The 17,869-nt window shown below is 49.0% G+C and overlaps 2 long non-coding RNA genes across 4 annotated transcripts in view; one reads left to right on the top strand and one right to left on the bottom strand.

The window, feature by feature from the left end:
- Positions 1–7,925, bottom strand: part of LOC141085343 (uncharacterized) — a 198,964-nt gene extending 191,039 nt beyond the window's left edge. The window contains exon 1 of the long non-coding RNA XR_012231278.1: positions 6,644–7,925. This is a non-coding gene — a long non-coding RNA (uncharacterized lncRNA). The remainder of the gene's footprint in view (positions 1–6,643) is intronic.
- The window catches only part of LOC141085344 (uncharacterized), a 32,892-nt gene that overhangs the window by 888 nt on the left and 14,135 nt on the right, over positions 1–17,869 (top strand). For 2 of the 3 annotated variants that reach the window (XR_012231279.1, XR_012231281.1), the window contains exon 2: positions 16,187–16,317. This is a non-coding gene — a long non-coding RNA (uncharacterized lncRNA). Of the gene's footprint in view, positions 1–12,426; positions 13,852–16,186; positions 16,318–17,869 lie in introns of those variants that run through there. The other variant, XR_012231280.1, reaches the window with a different exon arrangement.

Here is a 17,869-nt window from a genome sequence, read left to right as displayed (position 1 = left end):
AGCTGCAGGTCCCCATATCTGTGTCTCCAGGAGTGCAGGGGTTACAGCTGCAGGTCCCCATATCTGTCTCTCCAGCAGTGCAGGGGTTTCAGCTGCAGGTCCCTATATCTGACTCTACAGCAGTGCAGAGGTTACAGCTGCTAGCACCTATATCTGTCTCTCCAGCAGTGCAGGGGTTTCAGCTGCAGGTCCCTATATCTGACTCTACAGCAGTGCAGAGGTTACAGCTGCTAGCACCTATATCTGTCTCTCCAGCAGTGCAGGGGTTTCAGCTGCAGATCCCTATATCTGTGTCTCCAGGAGTGCAGGGGTTACAGCTGCTGGTCCCTAAATCTGTCTCTTCAGCAGTGCAGGGGTTACAGCTGCAGGTCCCTATTTCTGTCTCTCCAGCGGTGCAGGGGTTACAGCTGCTGGTCTCTATATCTTTCTCTCCAGGAGTGCAGGGGTTACAGCTGCTGGTCTCTATATCTGTCTCTCCAGGAGTGCATGGGTTACAGCTGCTGGTCCCCATATCTGTGTCTCCAGGAGTGCAGGGGTTACAGCTGCTGGTCCCTAAATCTGTCTCTCCAGCAGTGCAGGGGTTACAGCTGCAGGTCCCTATATCTGACTCTACAGCAGTGCAGGGGTTACAGCTGCAGGTCCTTATTTTTTTCTCTGCAGCAGTGCAGGGGTTACAGCTGCAGGTCCCTTTTTCTGTCTCTCCATTGGTGCAGGGGTTACAGCTGCTGGTCTCTATATCTTTCTCTCCAGGAGTGCAGGGGTTACAGCTGCTGGTCTCTATATCTGTCTGTCCAGGAGTGCAGGGGTTACAGCTGCAGGTCCCTATATTTGTCTCTCCAGGAGTGCAAGGGTTACAGCTGCAGGTCCCTACAGCTGTCTCTCCAGCAGTGCAGGGGTTACAGCTGCAGGTCCCTATATCTGCCTCTACAGCAGTGCAGGGGTTACAGCTGCAGGTCCCTGTATCTTTCTCTGCAGGAGTGCAAGGGTTACAGCTGCAGGTCCCTATATCTGTCTCTCCAGGAGTGCAGGGGTTACATCTGCAGGTCCCTATTTCTGTCTCTCCAGCAGTGCAGGGGTTACAGCTGCTGGTCCCTATATCTGTCTCTCCAGCACTGCAGGGGTTACAGCTGCAGGTCCCTATATCTGTCTCTCCAGCAGAGCAGGGGTTACAGCTGCATGTCCCTATATCTGTATCTCCAGGAGAGAAGGTGTTATAGCTTGAGGTCCCTGTATCTTTCTCTCCAGCAGTGCAGGGGTTACAGCTGCAGGTCCCTGTAACTTTAACTTTCTCTCCAGCAGTGCAGGGGTTACAGCTGCAGGTCCCTATAGCTGTCTCTCCAGCAGTGTTGGGATTACAGCTGCAGGTCCCTATATCTGTCTCTCCAGCAGTGCAGGGGTTGCAGCTGCAGGTCCCTATATCTGACTCTACAGCAGTGCAGGGGTTACTGCTGCATGTCCCAATTTTTTTCTCTACAGCAGTGCAGGGGTTACAGCTGCAGGTCCCTATTTCTGTCTCTCCAGCGGTGCAGGGGTTACAGCTGCTGGTCTCTATATCTTTCTCTCCAGGAGTGCAGGGGTTACAGCTGCTGGTCTCTATATCTGTCTCTCCAGGAGTGCAGGGGTTACAGCTGCAGGTCCCTATATCTGACTCTCCAGGAGTGCTGGGATTACAGCTGCAGGTCCCTATATCTGTCTCTCCAGCTGTGCAGGGGTTACAGCTGCTGGTCCCTATATCTGTCTCTCCAGCAGTGCAGGGGTTACAGCTGCAGGTCCCTATTTGTGTCTCCAGGAGTGCAGGGGTTACAGCTGCAGGTCTCTATTTCTGTCTCTCCAGGAGTGCAGGGGTTACAGCTGCAGGTCCTTATTTCTGTCTCTCCAGCAGTGCAGGGGTTACAGCTGCAGGTCCCTATATCTGTCTCTTCAGGAGTGCAGGGGTTACAGCTGCTGGTCCCTAAATCTGTATCTCCAGGAGAGAAGGTGTTACAGCTTGAGGTCCCTGTATCTTTCTCTCCAGCTGTGCAGGGGTTACAGCTGCAGGTCCCTGTAACTTTCTCTCAAGGAGTACAGGGGTTACAGCTGCTGGTCTCTATATCTGGCTCTCCAGCCGTACAGGGGTTACAGCTGCAGGTCTCTATTTCTGTCTCTCCAGCAGTGCAGGGGTTACAGCTGCTGGTCTCTATATCTGTCTCTCCAGCAGTGCAGGGTTTACAGCTGCAGGTCCCTATAGCTGTCTCTCCAGCAGTGTTGGGATTACAGCTGCAGGTCCCTAAATCTGTCTCTCCAGCAGTGCAGGGGTTACAGCTGCTGGTCCCTAAATCTGTCTCTCCAGCAGTGCAGGGGTTGCAGCTGCAGGTCCCTATATCTGACTCTACAGCAGTGCAGGGGTTACTGCTGCATGTCCCTATTTTTTTCTCTACAGCAGTGCAGGGGTTACAGCTGCAGGTCCCCATTTCTGTCTCTCCAGCGGTGCAGGGGTTACAGCTGCTGGTCTCTATATCTTTCTCTCCAGGAGTGCAGGGGTTACAGCTGCTGGTCTCTATATCTGTCTCTCCAGGAGTGCAGGGGTTACAGCTGCTGGTCCCTATATCTGACTCTCCAGGAGTGCTGGGATTACAGCTGCAGGTCCCTATATCTGTCTCTCCAGCAGTGCAGGGGTTACAGCTGCAGGCCCCTATTTGTGTCTCCAGGAGTGCAGGGGTTACAGCTGCAGGTCTCTATTTCTGTCTCTCCAGGAGTGCAGGGGTTACAGCTGCAGGTCCCTATTTCTGTCTCTCCAGCAGTGCAGGGGTTACAGCTGCAGGTCCCTATATCTGTCTCTTCAGGAGTGCAGGGGTTACAGCTGCAGGTCCCTATATCTGTCTCTCCAGGAGTGCAGGGGTTACAGTTGCAGGTCCCTATATCTGTCTCTCCAGGAGTGCAGGGGTTACAGCTGCTGGTCTCTATATCTGTGTCTCCAGGAGTGCAGGGGTTGCAGGTGCAGGTCCCTATATCTGTCTCTCCAGGAGTGCAGGGGTTACAGTTGCAGGTCCCTATATCTGTCTCTCCAGGAGTGCAGGGGTTACAGCTGCTGATCCCTATATCTGTGTCTCCAGGAGTGCAGGGGTTACAGCTGCATGTCCCTATTTCTATGTCTCCAGGAGTGCAGGGGTTACAGCTGCTGGTCTCTATATCTGTCTCTCCAGCAGTGCAGGGGTTACAGCTGCTGGTCCCTGTATCTGTCTCTCCAGCAGTGCAGGGGTTACAGCTGCAGGTCCCTAGATCTGTCTCTCCAGCAGTGCAGGGGTTACAGCTGTTGGTCCCTATATGTCTCTCCAGGAGTGCAGGGGTTGCAGCTGCAGGTCCCTATTTCTATGTCTCCAGGAGTGCAGGGGTTACAGCTGCAGGTCCCTATATCTGTCTCTCCAGCAGTGCAGGGGTTACTGCTGCAGGTCCCTATTTCTGTGTCTCCAGCGGTGCAGGGGTTACAGCTGCAGGTCCCTATATCTGTCTCTCCCGGAGTGCAGGGGTTACAGCTGCAGGTCCCTATATCTGTCTCTCCAGGGGTGCAGGGGTTACAGCTGCTGGTCTCTATATCTGTCTCTCCAGCAGTGCAGGGGTTACAGCTGCAGGTCCTTATATCTGTCTCTCCAGCAGTGCAGGGGTTACAGCTGCAGGTCCCTATAGCTGTCTCTCCAGGAGTGCAGGGGTTACAGCTGCAGGTCCCTATATCTGTCTCTCCAGCAGTGCAGGGGTTACAGCTGCTGGTCCCTATAGCTGTCTCTCCAGGAGTGCAGGGGTTACAGCTGCAGGTCCCTATATCTGTCTCTGCAGCAGTGCAGGGGTTACAGCTGCAGGTCCCTATAGCTGTCTCTCCAGGAGTGCAGGGTTTACAGCTGCAGGTCCCTATATCTGTCTCTCCAGCAGTGCAGGGGTTACAGCTGCTGGTCCCTATAGCTGTCTCTCCAGGAGTGCAGGGGTTACAGCTGCAGGTCCCTATATCTGTCTCTGCAGCAGTGCAGGGGTTACAGCTGCAGGTCCCTATAGCTGTCTCTCCAGGAGTGCAGGGGTTACAGCTGCTGGTCCCTATATCTGTTTCTCCAGGATTGCAGGGGTTACAGCTGCTGGTCCCTATATCTGTCTCTCCAGCAGTGCAGGGGTTGCAGCTGCAGGTCCCTATATCTTTCTCTCCAGGAGTGCAGGGGTTACAGCTGCTGGTCTCTATATCTGTCTCTCCAGGAGTGCAGGGGTTACAACTGCAGGTCCCTATATCTGTGTCTCCAGGAGAGCAGGGGTTACAGCTGCTGGTCCCTAAGTCTGTCTCTTCAGCTGTGCAGGGGTTACAGCCGCAGGTCCCTATTTCTGTCTCTCCAGGAGTGCAGGGGTTACAGCTGCAGGTCCCTATAGCTGTCTCTCCAGGAGTGCAGGGGTTACAACTGCAGGTCCCTATATCTGTCTCTCCAGCAGTGCAGGGGTTACAGCTGCAGGTCCCTATAGCTGTCTCTCCAGGAGTGCAGGGGTTACAGCTGCAGGTCCCTATATCTGTCTCTCCAGCAGTGCAGGGGTTACAGCTGCTGGTCCCTATAGCTGTCTCTCCAGGAGTGCAGGGGTTACAGCTGCAGGTCCCTATATCTGTCTCTGCAGCAGTGCAGGGGTTACAGCTGCAGGTCCCTATAGCTGTCTCTCCAGGAGTGCAGGGTTTACAGCTGCAGGTCCCTATATCTGTCTCTCCAGCAGTGCAGGGGTTACAGCTGCTGGTCCCTATAGCTGTCTCTCCAGGAGTGCAGGGGTTACAGCTGCAGGTCCCTATATCTGTCTCTGCAGCAGTGCAGGGGTTACAGCTGCAGGTCCCTATAGCTGTCTCTCCAGGAGTGCAGGGGTTACAGCTGCTGGTCCCTATATCTGTTTCTCCAGGAGTGCAGGGGTTACAGCTGCTGGTCCCTATATCTGTCTCTCCAGCAGTGCAGGGGTTGCAGCTGCAGGTCCCTATATCTTTCTCTCCAGGAGTGCAGGGGTTACAGCTGCTGGTCTCTATATCTGTCTCTCCAGCAGTGCAGGGGTTGCAGCTGCAGGTCCCTATATCTTTCTCTCCAGGAGTGCAGGGGTTACAGCTGCTGGTCTCTATATCTGTCTCTCCAGGAGTGCAGGGGTTACAACTGCAGGTCCCTATATCTGTGTCTCCAGGAGAGCAGGGGTTACAGCTGCTGGTCCCTAAGTCTGTCTCTCCAGGAGTGCAGGGGTTACAGCTGCAGGTCCCTATCGCTGTCTCTCCAGGAGTGCAGGGGTTACAACTGCAGGTCCCTATATCTGTGTCTCCAGGAGTGCAGGGGTTACAGCTGCTGGTCCCTAAGTCTGTCTCTCCAGCAGTGCAGGGGTTACAGCTGCAGGTCCCTAAGTCTGTCTCTCCAGCAGTGCAGGGGTTACAGCTGCAGGTCCCTATTTCTGTCTCTCCAGGAGTGCAGGGGTTACAGCTGCAGGTCCCTATATCTGTGTCTCCAGGAGTGTAGGGGTTACAGCTGCTGGTCCCTAAATCTGTCTCTCCAGCAGTGCAGGGGTTATAGCTGCAGGTCCCTATTTCTGTCCCTCCAGCAGTGCAGGGGTTACAGCTGCAGGTCCCTATAGCTGTCTCTCCAGGAGTGCAGGGGTTACAGCTGCAGGTCCCTATAGCTGTCTCTCCAGCAGTGCAGGGGTTACAGCTGCAGGTCCCTATATCTGTCTCTCCAGCAGTGCAGGGGTTACAGCTGCAGGTCCCTATAGCTGTCTCTCCAGGAGTGCAGGGGTTACAGCTGCAGGTCCCTATATCTGTCTCTCCAGCAGTGCAGGGGTTACAGCTGCAGGTCCCTATTTCTGTCTCTCCAGCGGTGCAGGGGTTACAGCTGCTGGTCTCTATATCTTTCTCTCCAGGAGTGCAGGGGTTACAGCTGCTGGTCTCTATATCTGTCTCTCCAGGAGTGAAGGGGTTACAGCTGCAGGTCCCTATATCTGTGTCTCCAGGAGTGCAGGGGTTACAGCTGCAGGTCCCTATATCTGTGTCTCCAGGAGTGCAGGGGTTACAGCTGCTGGTTCCTAAATCTGTCTCTCCAGCAGTGCAGGGGTTACAGCTGCAGGTCCCTATTTCTGTCTCTCCAGGAGTGCAGAGGTTACACCTGCAGGTCCGTCTCTCCAGGGGTGCAGGGGTTACAGCTGCAGGTCTCTATTTCTGTCTCTCCAGCAGTACAGGGGTTACAGCTGCAGGTCCCTATATCTGTCTCTCCAGGAGTGCAGGGGTTACAGCTGCAGGTCCCTATATCTGTGTCTCCAGGAGTGCAGGGGTTACAGCTGCAGGTCTCTATTTCTGTCTCTCCAGCAGTGCAGGGGTTACAGCTGCAGGTCCCTAGATCTGTCTCTCCAGCAGTGCAGGGGTTACAGCTGCTGGTCCCTATATCTGTGTCTCCAGGAGTGCAGGGGTTACAGCTGCTGGTCCCTATATCTGTCTCCGGGAGTGCAGGGGTTACAGCTGCAGGTCCCTCTTTCTGGCCAGGCAGGACAAGGTCCCCTGTGGGTGATGTGCCCCGTGATGTGTCCCCTGTGGGTGATGTGCCCCCTGTGGGTGATGTGCCCCCTGTGGGTGATGTGCCCCCTCTGCAGGCCTCTTCTTGATGATATAGAGAAGGAATGTCATTCTTACCTCCCTGGGATGCAGAGTCCTGATGCTGCTGTGGATTCCTCCTCAGGCTCTTCCTTTCTCTGCCTGTCTGTCCTGTGCTCTCTTCCTTTCCTCCTATTCCCTGCCCTGGCAGTTCCCATTCCCTCTCACTCTGTGTTCTCCCTCCTCCTGCCCTGATTCTTCTCTCCCACCTTCTCCATGTCTTTCTTTTTCTTTCCCCCTGTCTGGCTTGTCTTTCCTCTCCTCCCATGTCCCTCCCAGTATTCCCCTCCCTTTTCCTCCCTCTTCTCACTATTTCACTCCATCTTCCTTCCTGCAGCCTTCCCTGTGCACCTCAGCGTACTGATATCACCTCTCCTGTTGCTCTACTATTATCCATGGTCCCCACACTCATTCTCCATGGAGTTTACCTCCATTTTCTGCTTAGCTGGAATCGTTCAGTCACCTGTATCCCTCTGGGACCCAAATAGTAGCCACTTGCTTCTTCCAAATCATCTTAAGGGTGTCTTCTGGACGCTCTAGTTTATTGAATGACCTTTCCAGGTAGGTGGACATTCCAAGAGTCCTGGACACAAAATTGGCCAAGAATCATGTCTACGGAAACTTTAGATATTTTCATGGGTTTTCTCTAGTTTCCATCCTCACTCAAAATCATATTATTGAGTTGGCCCTAGTATGTCTTGGGTTTCCTCCAGGGACAGATTTGAGTGGTTATAATCTGTGTACAGCGCTGTGGAATATGTTGGTGCAACATCCTAGGGCCACAGCTACTAGGTTTATGGCACCTTAGAGCTTACGTTGGAGGTACAACATTTGTGAGGAGGATCTCTCAAGGGTAGCCCTCCAATGAGAGACTGCCACCGATAATGTTATAGTGACATTCAACGGGATACATAATAGGGTAATATCAGGTTAATGCCAAATGGACATGATCAGTTCTTAGGTTTCATAAACAGAGTCTTAGGAAGAGTGGCCAGAGATGTGAAGATCTGGCCACGACAACCACTCTTGGGATAGAGTCGTCTTCCAAAAGATCCTCATCCCAAAACAAATGATTTTTCCCATAGAAAATGGTTTTGATCTTGCCCTACATATACCCTTTAGTCACAAGCAATCAAGTCGATGCCCAAAGCTTTGGGAATCATAGATGTAGAACTTAGGCGATGGAAACCTAAGTTCATCTTAAAGGGGATCTCATGGAAACAACACCTGTATACCCTATCTATTAGGGCCTCCCTCAATGAGTCTGAATGGAGAACCCTCTTTAGGACCAACTCCTAATCTGGTGGACTCAATACATAGATGGCCATATATTTAATGGTCACCAATATGTAAAACTTGATTTCCACCTCAGAGGTCACAAGCTTCCCATTTTTGGAGGGTGCTAGGAGCTGATTGTTTCAGCAGCAGACGGTCTAGAATTTGGGTCTCATTCTAAAGGGACAACTGTCCCTCCACTCTTCTGGATTTAATGTCCATTCAGCTACATGCTGACATGGGGTTGAAAGACTTCCAAAACATGGAAGAGTTGTAAAAGTGTGATTGCCGCTCTAAGAAAAAAGGAAAATAAAAACAAGAATCTCTCCAAGTTATCACCAAAGATGTGGAAAGTCACGATTCTTCATAAAGTCATCGTATGCTAGAAATTTAGGAGTTCTCTTCAGTAGAATTTATCAAACTTTTCAATTTACATCAAACTTGGAATCATCCAAGTGATCATCATTGTGGAGAAAGTATCTACCCTATGTGCATGGAGATCTCAGGTTTCTATATGACATCCAAGTCCATGAAGCTTCCAGTCAACATTTATGGTCAACATTTCTGCAACAGTCTTCACTGATGCTGTAGAACATTTCTTGTGCTGATGTTTCCTCCAGAGATTCAAGAAAATCCTTGGTGACCTGCACATGCTCTTGGAATTCACCTAATCACCATTTATTGGCGACCAGTTCAACTCTTCCAGAGGAATAACTTCAATGAATTTACTTGTTGGGAAGGTGGAATCCTACTTCAACACCAAATTGCGAGTCACTGAGCTCTTCAGCTTGGATATGTTTATCTATGGTGATTCCATTGTAGCTTGGTAGACTCAATATATGTTTAACGAGCTGATTAGAATGATGGAATCCATAAATTAGGATGGGGTACTGATGGGCTTTCGCAAATGCAGAGTACAATAAGAGCACCGACAACAAGAAGCGAGAAATATCATTTGACAGATGTCTAACCAATGGATAATTCCATAGGTTGAAATCAGTTGTAGGAGATGAGAAACGGGATTTTTTTATAAGATGAGTAATATTCTGTGACTTTTCGTGACTTTAAAGAGGTTGTCTGGGTAGAAAAAACTTGCTGAACATGGAGTATCCCATTGCTTGGTAGATCAGGACATTTGTTATCCATGAAAAGGAAATTTTATCCTCGTTACAAAAGGAATGGCAGGTCAGATGCCAGACCACCACTCCATTCAATCTTCATGAGGTTGCTGGAAAAAGATGTAGGACATGCGCAACTCCGCTCCATGTATTGTGTGTAAGACTATTGAAGATTACAATGGCAGTCCTATAGACAACAAACCAAAGCAGTGGCAGAAATGTGTGACCACCACTCCATTCTAACTGGGAATGTCAGAACCCTGTTCAGAGGAATAGTGGGTTCTCAGAGGTCGGACCCCTAATGATCAGCAATTTATCACCTAGCGAGCATACGCTGCCACCACTCCGTTCTAACTGGGCATTCCAGAGCCCTGTTCAGAGGAATGGTAAGGATCTCGGAGGTTGGACCGCCAGTGATCCGCAAGGTATCATCTGGTGACATTGCGCGACCACCACACTGTTCTAACAGGGCATTTCAGAGCCCCATATAGAGAAAAGGTAACGGTTCCATATATCCAACCCCCAGCGATCAGCAAGGCATCAGCTGATGAGCATATGTTGCCACCACTTCGTTCTAATGGGCATGATAGAGTCCTGTACAGAAGAAAAGTAGGGTTCTCATAAGTTGGGCCCACAATGATCAACAAGGCATCACCTGGCAAGCATGCGCAGCCACCACTAGGTTCTAACGAGCATGTAAGAGCCTCGCAGAGAAAAGGTAATGGTCCCATAAATCAGACCCCTCACAATCAGCAAGGCATCAGCTGATGGGCATACATGGCCACCATTCTGTTCTAGTAGGTATGTCAGAGCCCCGTACAGAGGAAAAGTAGGGTTCCCATAAGTCAAACCCGCAATGATCAGCAAGGCATCAGCTGATGAGCATGCGCGGCCACCACTCTGTTCTAACAGGGCATATCAGAGCCCTGTTAAGTGGAATGGGGGAGTCCTAGAGATTGGACCCCCAGCGATCAGCAAACATCACCTGTCCTGTTGACAAAGTAAGGCCGGGGTCACACTAGCGATTAAATCGGATGAATGCAATGCGATTTTTTTTTTCCCAATGATATTCTATGGTGCTGCTCCCATCTTGCGTTTTTTTATCGCATCCGTTCCTCGGACCGAGACAATCGCAGCATGCTGCGATTGTCACCGATTTTCGGATCGGATTCGACAATGCAAGTCTATGGGGGCGATTAAAAATCGCATTGAAAACGCACCACACGTGTGACTTGCGCTTAAATCGCAAGACTTCTCCAGGTCATCATGAAAGAGCATCAGCCATTGGCATACATTCTACAACCTTTTTCCTATTGGAAATCTTAATTTTCTCACATATTACCAATTTTTTTCCAAACTTATTTTTTCATTAAAGCTAAAAAAGATCAAATCTCCCAAAATTGAAAAAACCACTAATACACCGGCTAAAGATTTCCTCCAATTTTTTTTTTTTAAATACACACATTAGGGTACTGCAGCCCTCCACTTTAGATTTCGAAAACAGGAACCATCCGAAAGCCCAAATTCTCTTCTTTTTTTTCTCGGATAAGATTCCAGTTTTGGAAAACGTACCCTACTTTCAATAATCGGCACCTCCCACTCCCGTCTCCAAGACTATACACATGCTGCGCCAATTCTTTGGAATGCACTTCCCAGGTCAATACGATTAGTCCCCAATCCCCACAATTTTAAGCGTGCCCTGAAAACGCATTTATTCAGACTGGCCTACCGCCTTAATACATTAACCTAATCTATCCCTATGTGGCACAGCCAAAAGTTTTACCATAACCAGGTTCCCTGTTTCATGTTCCCACGTGCTTTATGCATCCATTAGCCCTCTGTGTCTGTACTGTTACACACTTAACATTATGGCTGGTCCATACAATCAGGGCAACTGTTACCACCCACCTTTCGTGTCTCCCCTTTTTTCCTCATAGATTGTAAGCTTGCGAGCAGGGCCCTCATTCCTCTTGGTATCTGTTATGATCTATGTGATTATTGTTATGCTATAATGTCTATTGTCTGTACAAGTCCCCTCTGAAATGTAAAGTGCTGCGGAATATGTCGGCGCTATAGAAATAACATTTATTATTATTATCGGAGGGTAAAACGAATCTAAATTTATCCTTTTCCCAACTAATTATCGTTCCCGGACCATGTGGGCGCGCCGCCGTCTTCACGGTACGCTGCCAGATCTTCCTTTTTTTCTCACTCCGCTGTTTATGTTCCTACCCTTACCGGTTTCTATTCCTCTAAACCCTTTTTTCCTGTTTTCGCTCAGTTAAAGGGATGTAAATAAAATCTATACATACAGCGAAGCGCGGATGTCTGCGTACGTTCCTCCCTCCCCAGGCCAGGGAAAAAGACCGCAGAAGGAAGGAGAATCTGGAGCTGCAAAGGTTAAACTTCCGTCTCATGCAGGAGGTCACTTTGGGACGCTGAATATCTGTTTCGTGTCCCCGCCCTGCTGCAAAATCTGCTCTCTGCCAGGCAGATTAACTCAGGCGCTTAACCCTTTGGCTGCTGAAAGCATCTCCCCGGATACAACTTTCACCTGTCTCTCCGTCACCGGCGACAAAATACCTGTTATAAAGAATTTGCGAAATTAATTCCCCATCTCAAATATGCCATCCAATGGGCACATACCATCATAATGTCATTTTTTCTGTATATATATATTTTTTAAAGAATCCCTCCCTTTTTTCCTTTGGCTTCAATTCGCAATACGCCATCTTTTATCATCCGTATTCATCTTATTGGGCACCAGATTTCGCCTTTTGACTGCCATCATCGTATGTTCGTTGGCACCTTGGATTTAACCTCAATTTTCCGAAAGTAATGACCTCCAGAAAATAAATAAATTATCTGCCAAACATTTGGGATACCCCTCTCCTCCGGGTTCATATGCTTATATCCCCGGCTCTTTGTACAGTAGTCATTATCCTGCCCATACTTGTCCTGTCCCCCCCACCGTACGCCCATAAACTGCAGGGCATTGTGGTCTGTGTAGTTTCCTTTCCCGGCAAAGTGTTCTCAGTTCTCCTCTGGTCCCAGATTGGCTGCCAAGGATCCGGGCGCTGCCAGGGGCGGATCCCGTCACCCCGAGTCTGCTTCGCGTTCTGGAAATTATTTTTTTTTATTCCATGGGCCACAGGATTCATCTGCATTAAAGGGACAATTTTGACTTTCGTCGTCTATTACATTTTTTGCAAATTTCTAACACACTTTTTTTTCTTCGATTCCTCATCATATTTGTGTTCTGTCAATGAATGAAAACGTTTTCCGCTTGTGTACTTGTTGATTATGAGGGAGCCCGGCTTTATCTGCGGGGGCCCCTGACTGGCCAGCAACTCTAGGATATTATAATTTTGCCTGCTCTTTTTTCCTCTGGGACACTGACAGGTGTTCTTTTTTCCTTACCTTCAGGTGAAGGATGTTCATTGGTCTAGAAGGTTTCCTTCCTGGTTCGGCCCCTCCCCTTGCAAGGGGTATAAATTGTGCTGCCTGAGGTGTCTCCTCTTTGACCGCTGGGCTCGAGAGCGGAGGTACCCTGTGGTGTGTGAGTCAGGGATGGCGGCATTAGAGGCTGCCACTAGATAGAGAATTAGCAGGGAAGGCGCTGGGTGGATTACAGCGCTGATACAGGAGCCTGCGGTGGGGGAGGAGCAGGCGGCAGGTTCAGTTGAATATAAGGCAGCTCAGGGCGGACGGCAGTCAGGGCGCGGGCCACACCCCCCAGAGCGCTGGAGCCCGGCTTCTTGTCAGCCGGGTCGGGTGGGGGGCACAGCAGCGGGTGTGAGTGGAACGGCTCGTGCGCTTGCTGGGGAGACAGGTGGGTTATCCGTGGTCCCGCCCCTCATGAGTGCAGGGAAGGCAAAGAGCGGGAAAGTGTCCAGGCGCGGCCGCCCTGCGTCACGGCGCCCACTTCAGAAGCGATCACTGGCCGCATATCAGCTGTCAGCTGCGGTTTCTCACATCGAGGGAAGGAGTGTATTAGCAGGACACACCACACTACCCAGGGCAGTTAAAAAAGCCGCTGCAATGGGGGTACGCAGAGTGCCAGTTCATCAGTTAGCCATGAAGCTGGGCGCAATGGGCGAATAAGGGACAGCATAGTGCTTTACAGCAGCAAAAGGGAGACCAATTGGCAGGGGAGGGAGCTAGTAAAGGGAGCCAATTAAATATTCAGCAGCCGGCTTCTATGCCTCACATGCTGGACGTAGTGCTCGCTCAGCCGGGCCTACAGCAAATGCTGCAAAATGTACAGCAGAATTTGTGGCCCTCTGTGTCCCTTTCATCACAGACACTCACCCTCCCACCAGCAGTAGTGGCACCGTTGATGTCAACAGGAGCCGGCATTACCTCACAAGCAGCTGAGGAGGTTTTGTCCTCGGCACAAAATCAATTGCAGTCATGTATACCGGCAGCGAACATGGCAGTTAATGCAGTTCCTGTCAGTAATGTGGGTGCATGGGATCCCTCTCAACAGCAGGGTGTGCTGGCTGCCCCTTCGGGGGGTTTAACCCCTTCATGCCCAGCTCCTGTGGAATTTTCGGCTGAAAGTCGAAGTCGCAGGGGCGTTAATAGAAGGAGACGTAGCAGGTCATCGTCCTCTTCCTCTGAGTCATGTAGAGGGTAGTCGGCACAGCCACCGTAGTAGGAAAAGGCCTGTGTCCAGGTGCAGTCGCCGGTCAAGGTCCTCGAGGTACCATTCTTAATCTTCATCGGGGACATGAGGCCGGAGTCGGGCATCTAGTTGTCAAGCAGCCCATACCCAGCAGGAGCAACAGAGGGTGCGCAGTGAAGAAGTGGTTGAAGTTCCATCGTCAATTCCGGTTACTGAGGCGTCGAATGGTGGGTTTAATTATGCGGGAGCCTGGGGGGGGCATGGGGGAACGATTTGTGATTATGGATAATTTGAGGAGTATTTTGGGAGGAGAGAAATTGGTGCTGAACCCAAAATTATTAGCTCAAGTAAAAGGTGCCAACCCTCCTCTTCCTGTTTTGCGTTCAGATATTCATAGAGATGTATTTTATTGTGGGGTAGCCCCTTTAGGTTCGCATTTAGAACAAGAGACTATAGAAAAAATATGGTCAAATGACTATATAGATATATGGTCTCTTGTTTCTATGGAGCAAAGCACAGTGGACCGTGAGCAGCGGCATAATGACAGGCCTTATGAGTGCCGGCCGAAAGTGGCTAAAACAATTAATAATTGACTGCAAGCCTTTTTTATTTTAGGCTGTGTAATGGGGAAAAAACATCCTGAGCGCCGTTTAGAATTGTTTTTATACATGGTTTCTATTTATAATTCATATAAGACGCATGGTGGGTCAGCGTGGTGGAGGTATGATGAGGATTTTTGGCGACGTCTGGCCATTAACCCACAGTTGGGTTGGGGGGTCAAATCTACAGATTCTTGGTTGCGGCTCATGATGTCGCAAAGGAGTACTCAGCCTTTTCATTTCGGGGGCCCTTAGCCAGCAGTCAGGCTCGGGGCCTGGCTCTGCACGAAGGCCGGGAACCTGTTGGCTGTTTAACGAAGGTTACTGCAGGTTTTATGGCTTATGCAAATACAAGCACAAGTGATAATCATGTGGGGGTTCGCATGCAGTCACAAAATGCCCGCGTGTTAACACGAAAGGAGGATTTGCTAGGCCAGCATCACAACAAGACATTAAAGACTCCATTGAAAATCACCGCGATGGAACTATGGTTAAACAGGTATCCCAATGAGGTTGCCGCAGCGCAGTTGAGGGTGGGTTTCAAGCATGGCTTTTTCATGCCATTTAAGTTTTCCAAATTTTCAAAATTTTCATCTAATCTGAAGTCAGCCAGGGAAATGCCGTTGATTTTGGCAGTAAAAATAGAGAAGGAGGTGTCACTTGGTCGTATGGTGGGGGCCTTTTGTTTTTCCCCCTTTTTTGAATTTTAGAGTTTCCCCTTTGGGAATTTTTCCTGAAAAAGAACCTGGGGAATTCTGGATGATTCATCATCTATCTCACCCGAAGGGTTCGTCAGTAAATGATGGAATCAGTGCTGAAGAGTCTTCAGTAGTATATGCTTCTTTTGATTGGGCGATTGTTTTGATTCGTCAAGCAGGGCAAGGCGCATTACTGGCCAAGTGAGACATTGCGTCTGCTTTTAGGCTGTTACCTGTTCACCTGGATTTTTATCATTATTGGGCTGCTGTGTGGATGGTGCGTATTACTATGATACTTGCCTTCCCATGAGTTGTTCTATTTCATGCAGGTATTTTGAATTATTCAGCAGTTTTTTGGAATGGGTCTGCAAGGTGGAATCTGGGTCTCAAAGTATTACGCATTATTTGGATGATTTTTTTGTTCGTAGGCCCAGCAGATTCGGATAGTTGTGGTAAGGTTTTGTCTAAGTTTAAGGAGCTTATGAGTTGTTTTGTAGTCCCTTTAAATGAAGAAAAAACTTTTGGTCCGGTCACCCGTCTTTCCTTTTTAGGAATTGAAATTGACACGGTGGATATGGTTTTTCGTTTACCAATGGATAAGATCACGAAATTGTTGGGAATTATTTTTTTTTTTTTGTCATTAAAAAAGTGACGTTGTTGCAAATGCAATCCCTTCTTGGTTTGCTTGCTTTTGCATGTCGAGTTATGCCTATGGGCAGAATTTTTTCGCGGCGTCTGGCTATGGCTAACAAGGAGTGTAAAATTTCCTCATCACAGGATTTGTCTGGGCCTTCCTTTGTTGGAGGATTTGAGGGTTTGGAAGAATTTTTTTGTTCAAGTATAATGGTTCCACATGCTTTCAAGATTCAGAGAAGTCCTCCCAAGAGATATCCCTGTTTGCGGATGCAGCTGGATCGGTGGGATTTGGAGTTATATTCCGGAATCAGTGGTGCGCTGAAAGATGGCCAGCGAATTGGTTTGATAATGGCTGGACAAAAAATTTAACACTTCTGAAACTTTTTCCGTTGGTTATGGCTTTGGTGTTATGGGGGGGGAACAGTGGCGAAATTCCCGGATCTGTTTTTGGACTGACAATGAGAGTGTGGTTCATTTGTTGAATCATTTGTCTTCATCTTCAATTCCAGTTATAAAGATGATTCGTTTCCTCATGTTAAAATGTCTGGATTTGAATATTTGGTTCCGATCTCGGCATCCCAGGTATTGAACACACTATGACTGATTCACTGTCACTATTTGATTTTCAGAAGTTTCGAGAGATCGCTCCAACAGCCAATCAGATAGGAGTGCGGTGCCCGGAATACATTTGGGAAATACCGGAAATCTCCTGATGCCATTGGTCCAGGCTTCATAGCTACTTCAACGTGGAAAGCATATGGTAAGGTGTGGCAGGAATGGTTGGGATTCATGGGAGACTTACAGGTGGGCTCCTATAGTGAGGCTAGGTTTGATATTAATGTTTCGTATGTTCAACATCTGTGGGACAATGGGGCTTCGGCAATGCTCGCAAAAAATAGGTTATCAAGTTTGGCTTTTCAATTTAAATTACGGGGATGGGAGGATGTTACAAAAAGTTTTATTCTGCGTCAGACTTTAAAGGGGTGGGAAAAATCTAGGGTTTTGAATCAAAAAAGGCGTCCTATTTCTTTTTCCCTTTTGGCCAGAATTATTGAAGGCACGAATGCAGTCTGCAGCTCTTCTTTTGAATCTACATTGTTTTCAGCGGCTTTTGGAGTTGCCTTTTATGGGGCTCTACGCGTCAGCGAGTTGGTGGCACCGTCGGATCGTGCTCCTGTTGGTTTGCAGCACAATGATGTGACATTGTGTAGTGGGGGTTTACGTATCCATATCTGGTGTTCAAAAACTGATCCCATGGGTAGCGGATTATGGTTTTCTTTGTCTTCGATTTCTAGTCCTGTTTGCCCCATTGTTTTGGTCACTCGTTTTTTGCGCATGCTGACGGGTCATCGTTAACTAGATTTCAGTTTTTGGCGTTGCTGTGGAGAATTTTATTCTTTTTGGGTCTTCCTCTGGGTGAATTTGGTACGCATTCTTTTGGAATTGGTGCAGCGACGGAAGCAGCTCGCGCGGTTCTCAGGGATGAGGAAATTATGAAAATAGGCAGGTGGTGTTCTGAGTGTTTTTTCCGGTACATCGGGCCTGAATTGTTAACTTTATAAGAAGTTAGTGGTAATTATTCTAATTCTCTTCTCTTTTTAGGTTGTTCCAGACCCAATGTTTGGATTCTAGGACATTCATGTGTCTTTTGGGCGGAGCAGAGGGCTGAGTTGCTCCCGGGCGGGAGGTCTCTTGGTTTCCACAATGTGGATGTAAATTGGAGAGGTATTCGGGGATTGATGTGGTCACAGGTGCTACTTGAAGTGGTTCAAATATCGAGAGTGTCGGTATCTCCTGTTATTTTGGTACTGCATGCGGGAGGAAATGATTTAGGGTCAATACAGTTAACGGAACTTATCACGTTAATGCGTGCAGATATGGATAAGTTTCTAGGTTTATTTTCTCAGCTGGTTATGGTATGGTCCGAGATAATTCCCAGAGTGGTGTGGCGTGGGGCTCGAGATGGGGCTGGTATAGAAAGGGCACGAAGAGTAGTGAACCAACGCATATCTCATTTCGTACACTTTAGAGGAGGCATTATAGTTAGGCACAGACAGCTAGAAATTAATAATATCAGGCTGTTGCATCCGGACGAGGTCCATTTGACAGACATTGGGTTGAACATTTTATTTTGAGGATTGCAGGATGGTATTGAGGAGGCAATTTTTTCTTTGGGTGGGGGGTCGTAGCTCCTTTAGTTGTCGCTACTCCGTGGCGAAAGAGCAAGACTGGGTAACATGTGCCGGGAGTCCGGTGGCATATCCCCACAATTTTCCGATGGTTAACATGGAGAGCTGCGACCTTACCCCTCC

Source organism: Dendrobates tinctorius, unplaced genomic scaffold (assembly GCF_039654945.1).
Source record: "Dendrobates tinctorius isolate UK_male_01 unplaced genomic scaffold, ASM3965494v1 ptg000028l, whole genome shotgun sequence".
NCBI lineage: Eukaryota > Metazoa > Chordata > Amphibia > Anura > Dendrobatidae > Dendrobates > Dendrobates tinctorius.
The sequence above is the reverse complement of the archived record's forward strand: the minus strand, read 5'-3'. Positions and strand labels throughout refer to the sequence as shown.